At 49.1% G+C, this 6,015-nt stretch overlaps 1 long non-coding RNA gene across 1 annotated transcript; it reads right to left on the bottom strand.

The window, feature by feature from the left end:
- Nucleotides 1-3,658: 3,658 nt before the first annotated feature.
- LOC117552672 lies at nucleotides 3,659-5,437 on the bottom strand. Its single transcript, XR_004570007.1, has 4 exons — nucleotides 5,371-5,437; nucleotides 5,223-5,293; nucleotides 3,847-3,925; nucleotides 3,659-3,762 (listed from the first exon to the last, which is right to left on the bottom strand). It is a non-coding gene; the product is annotated as an uncharacterized LOC117552672 (long non-coding RNA).
- Between the last annotated feature and the right edge of the window lie 578 nt (nucleotides 5,438-6,015).

A 6,015-nucleotide genomic window follows, 5' to 3' on the forward strand; every position in this document is an offset into this window, starting at 1 on the left:
GCCTTTAGGCCCTCTTTCTCAAGCCGACCAAGCACTGTTTCCAATCTTTGCAGATGTTGTTCAACAGAGGATGAGAAGACGATGATGTCATCAAGATAGAGCAGTAGCGACTGGCCCTGTTGGTCGCCAAACATCCTCTGCATCAGCCGCTGGAAGGTGCTAGGGGCATTGCATAACCCGAAGGGCATGCGGTTGAACTCAAAGAGGCCAAAAGGAGTACAGAAAGCGGTCTTGGGCCGGTCCTGCTCTGCCATAGGAACCTGATTGTAACCACTGGCTAGGTCAAGGGTGGAGAACCAGCAGGCCCCAGAAAGTGCATCCAAGGTTTCCTCAATGCGAGGCAAGGGGAAGGCATCTTTCCTGGTCTTGCTGTTGAGGAGGCGGTAGTCAACACACAAGCGCAAGCTCCCATCCCTTTTCCTCACCAGAACAATTGGTGATGCATAGGGGCTGCAGCTCTCCCTAATGACTTGGGACTCCAAGAGTTGGTTAATGTGGGCCTTCACTGCTTCGTACTCCGATGGAGGGATGCGGCGGTGCCTCTGTCGGACAGGCACATCATCATGTACGGGGATGTCATGCGAAATGAGAGTTGTACAGCCCAAGTCTCCATCATGGGCTGAGAAGACAGATTGGTACCTGAACAACAAAGACTTTACGCCTGTCTTTTCCCACTCAGTCAATGAAGACATGTCCAATGTATCCAACCTATCGTGCACTGAGGGGGCAGCTGTCTGAGAGGAAACAGCTGCAAAGGATGACCCCACCTCAGTCACACCTGCGGGAAGGCTGACAACCTGGGCAGCACTCAAGACACCAAGACCAGTACGTGGGTAAAGCAGAACTTCGGTCGTCCCCACATTGACCACAGGGACGTACAGTATGCTGTACCCCGGATAACCTGTACGAGGCATGGTGAGGCGAGCAGCCCAGCTGGTAAGCCCGACTCTGGGGGCTCGAACAGAGCACTTTGACCAGAAAGCTGTTCAGGACAGGTACAAGCAACCAGCTTCATCAACCCTCCAGGTATGCGCACTGCATGCTTTCCCCGGACCCTCGCAATGCCAGTGAGTTTCCCTGGAACCTGAGCGGGAGACTGGTGGACCTCCTGTAGAGCTGCGATGACAGCAACAGGTGCCCGTGACACGATGGGTGTGTCAAAAAGAGAAGAGCCAAAGGCCCTGAAGAGCTCTCGATAGCAGCGACGAATCACATTCATCCCCAGGATTCCAGGGACAGGAGACACAGCACCAGGCGGGTCCGTAACGATGAGGATCCCACAACGGGACATCACTTTACCACACAGCTCTACATCAAGTTCCAAGTAGCCAATGTATGGAATGGCTAAGCCGTTGACAAGAGCGAAGGCGATCAAAGCCCCAAGGTGCAAACTTCTCCAAAAATAAACTCTCAGTGACTGTGGACACCATGGAACCAGTGTCCACCAAGCACGGGACAGTTACACCTCCGATCATAACATTAATGTTTGGACAAGAGCCAATTAAGTCAGCTGCGGCACCTTCTAGTGAACCTGTAGACTCCCCAACTGAGCTGTGGCTCGGCAGCTCAGTGGGTTTCAGTTTTCCGACCGGTAGGAGGGATGGGCTGGCAGAGAAGCACTGGAGTTAACGCCAGCAACAGAATTACTACGATGTCGGGGGGGAGCCCGCACACCATCACACTCCCGAGCAAGATGTCCAGGCTGCTGGCACCTTCGGCATATTAAAGGACCACTACTAGAAGTTTGGCCTTGGAAGCGAGGCATCTGCAGGGAGGCTACAGTCTGGGTAAGTGTGTTCAGCTGCTCCTGTTGACGTTTCATAAGATCCATCAACTCACTCAACCCTGGCCCAGGTGGATTGACCTGAGGGGGGGGGGTTGAAAGTGAACCTGGGGGGGTTGGAAGCGACCCTGCACTCCATACTGAAGAACATAAGCTGATGGCAGAGAGGAGCTACGCCCTCTAGTACCCCCTGGAAGACCCTCCCTTTCCCACCTAATAGCCTCACCACGAAGTTCCAACAAGGTGGCTGTAGGCTGGCGACGAACAAGCTGTTTAAGCTCCCGGCGGAGAGAACTGTCCAGAACATGCTCAATAAACTGATCCCGAAGGAGAACATCTGCATTGGGCATCCCATGAGGTGCATGCTGCTCAACCTGAGCCATTAAAGCCATGAGGGCTAAGGAGAACTCCTGAAGGGTCTCACCTTCAAGTTGGTGCCGAGAAAAGAAAGCTTGTTGTAAGGTGACATAAGACTGAGCACAACCATAAAGCTCCCTTAAGATGGTGAACACTCTGTCTGAGTCTCCTCGCTCTAGCCTAGGGCGAAACTTGATCTCCTCCTTCGCCTCTCCCTCCAAATGATCAAATATGTAGAGGGCTTGGTCCGCAGCAGAAAGATGGCGGGCACGCACACATGCCTGTACTTCTTCTATCCATTCAGTTACGCCCATGCCTGTCTTGCCACTAAACATGGGACACTTACGATCCCTTGGAATAACAATAACACGCTCAGCAGCAGCGACACCTGCATACAGGTCAGGACGACCCGGCGCAGAAGGAACACCACCAGAGTCCATCCGCGAAGCAGCATGCTCCTGACGAAGTTTCTCGTTGTCTGCCCTAAGCTCCATCACCAGCTCGCGGAGCTGCTGCATCTCGTCCTCCATAACAACTGAGGAAAGCTACACCAAAGCCACACAAAATGGTATGAAGAGAGGGATCCCCTTATTACACACTGCTGTTTTGGCTCTACAATTACATATATGGGAAAAGACACTTACTGCTGAATCTAAACATCAAAAAGGTAAGAAAACTAAACAAAAATGTGTCTCTGCCCCTTTAACGTGGTGATCCTGCCGACAACGCCAGAATGTGGTGGTGTGGTGCTCATGTAGAATGCTTGGTTTGCTGACAACGCCACCTGGGGGAGTTTCGCCCCAGGAAATTACTAAAAACTAAAGTTATACAATTTAATAAAATAAAATCAGGTTCGTTTGAACACCACAGGCAGAGACAGTATAAAGGATATTACAACAATTGTTATTTTATTGGTACATAATTATATTCCTAATAGTACACAATATAATGTTATAAAAGTTCTCCAGGGAGGAGGGAGAAGGACAGTGCTGGGGCTTACCACGGCGGCAATTAACAAAACGGGGAGGAAGGGGTCAAATCAAAATCACCCGTGACACTGCACACCAAACAAAACGGACACGTGAAGAACACCACCACCAGGGATTGGTTTGCCGCCTCGAGCCCACAGCACCTGTCCGGCACAAGGGAAACAGTTAAAAATCAGTACGATTATACAACTTGGTTGGAGATGAATAAACAAAAGGAAAACAACTCAAATAAACCAAATCTAAATAACCGTAAACAACAAAGACTTGAGTAAACTAATTAAACCAAACGTTAACAAAAGAAAATAAACAAAATCACACAATAACAAAATACTATGAATGTACTCAAAACATGAGATGCACAAAACAGCTAATCAAAATAAATCAACTAAACAATAAGTGTCCTTGCAATTCCGCGACCTCAAAACGGCCCTGGTGACAGTCCAACACGGAGTAGTCAGGGCCTGTCAATTATATGACGCCACAGCTCGGTGCGAGAGCTCGCCGAGTCAAAACAGCAGGAAGGGGGGTGGGGGAATGATGACCAGAGGTGGGGAGAGTGGTTACGGCGTCCCAACTTTTACAGCTAGGCGCTGCCACAGAGCCCACCAGGAAGGGAGAATGTTTATGGCACCCCTGGAAAGAGGTTTAAAATGACTGGTGAATAGCCTACTTAAGTTTATTGAATTAAAAGTTATCTATGGGGAAATTCATACATACCAGCCTGTGCGGCCAGTTGCAGCCACAGAGCCCACAGGGAAGGGAGAGAGAGACCCAACAATCCCACGGCCAAATCCCACTGTGACATGAATAACAGTCAGTACACCAGAGGAACAGTGGCGGCGACAGAGATTTTCTCTAGGGGGTGCTGTGGGGTAGCTTGACGTTTCATAGAGGGTGCTCAAACATTAAGGGTTTCCCATTAATGCACCAGCGCTACAGTTGCATTTTCTACTGCAACACTCCCCACACGCACACAATGAAGGCTCGATAATCAGCTCACGGCATAAGCAGGGGTAAAGTGCTATTTTTACAAGTGAGGGGTGGACCTCACCTCCTCTAGGAGGGACCTCACCTCCTCTAGTGGGGTCCGGGGGCAAGCTCCCCCGGGAAGATTTTTTTTAAATATTGAAGTTAAAAGCATCAATCTGGTGCACTTTGAGAGCAACATTAAGAGATCTATGGATACATCTCTCAACACCCATATGAAACAGAACTGTAAACAGATTTTTTATTTCTTTATAGATATTTTACAAATCACTCCCCTTTTAAAACAAACCGTTTGAGACCCACTGAGATAACTAGACTAAAGTTAACTATCTAAACACTGAGAGTCCTTTACTTCACCTGAGCTGAGGTTATCTGAGACTCTCAGTCTGACAGGAGATAGTTCTCCCTCCACCTTGTTGTGGAAAAAGCTCCTTATATCTGTTAGCTTGGCTAGCTAGCACCGAATGCTAACCACAACGATCTCCGGTAGATACCCACCGGTGCGCGAGCTCTCTCTCTCGCTCGCTCGCGCACGCACACAAAATGTTCTCGTGCCAAACACACACAGAGCAGAGCTTGAATGAAACACAGAGACCCAGAAGTAAGCTACTTGTATTCACGAGGCTATGCTATTATGTGCAGAATCCCTCTCGCTTTCAGGTGGTTTTGATTGAGTGTCCACAAATGGACGTTTAAAGACTAAAAAACGATAATTTTTTCACTTTGCTGTTAGCAAATAATTTGGCGCTCTAGCTAACAGGAAGTCACTCAAGTGTCACAAAGTAATTTAGCCTATGGGTCGGTCAAAAATCGAATGGGTGCTGCTGGCCATTGGCCTAATCATATCACCTGTGTTGGCTTTATGTTTTTGGTCAAACATGTGTTTGTTTCACATTTGCATTGATGTAATCAATGATTTTTCTAATTTCATTTAATAAAAATAATAATAAAAAAAAAATAATAAAAAAAACATATTTCTTGGGGGTGCTTAGGGGGTGCTTTGGCTATCCTGGGGGGTGCTTCAGCACCCCCTAGCTCCCCCCTGGCGCCGCCCCTGCAGAGGAACCAAGCTGAAGGTGAGAATACGGCAGACAACGGCAACTCACCAATAGTTGCAACACTGCAAGACCGGGAACCTCCGGAGGAGCCAATCCTCCTCAAACGCACCGGGCGTCAGCTGCGCTAAGACAGAGTAGTGTCAAGCCGGGTGTCGCTCGTTCCCATGAATAAATGACAGAATGCAAGATGTTTTACCTGTCTGGTAGAGAGTGTGATGCGCGAGCTGCCACGCCAAACAATCCACGCGGCCACAAAGGAGAAGCGGGAGGGAGCAGATTTGTCTCCTCCACTTAAATAGCAGGTGCGCTGGCATGGTGCCAAGCAGCGTCACAGAGGGAGGAGACGTGACGTCCGGTCACAATAGCATGACAGCGCGCGCACGGGACGGAGGAGATGAGATGTGGTTTCTTCCTCTGATGTGTGAGGAGGAGGAAAGAAGCCATCCAAAGGTATCACTCTCGATCTAAAAGAGCTTTGGCATAAAAGCCGTTTTAGGGCGCAAAACAGCTAAGCTGCCATCTCCTTGGATCTGGAGACATGACGGAGCCACAGAGAGAGCAGACAAATCACTCACCCTTTTAGCTGATGTCAGAGCCAAGAGCAGAGATACTTTGGCTGACAAGAACTTTAGGGGAACCTGATCCAAAGGTTCAAATGGAGCTTTACTCAGTGCGCGTAGTACTAAAGCCAAAAACCTATTGAGGCGCCAAAGCGCGTGACACATGTCTGAGTCTCCGTGCTCCCCGTAGAAAACGTTTTGTCAGCGGGTGACTAAACACCGTGCTGACCCCAAACCTACGTGGCAAGATGAAATGGCAGCAGCATATGTTTTTACCGTGC

The sequence above is a fragment of the Gymnodraco acuticeps genome, unplaced genomic scaffold, assembly GCF_902827175.1.
Source record: "Gymnodraco acuticeps unplaced genomic scaffold, fGymAcu1.1, whole genome shotgun sequence".
Classification (NCBI taxonomy): Eukaryota; Metazoa; Chordata; class Actinopteri; order Perciformes; family Bathydraconidae; genus Gymnodraco; species Gymnodraco acuticeps.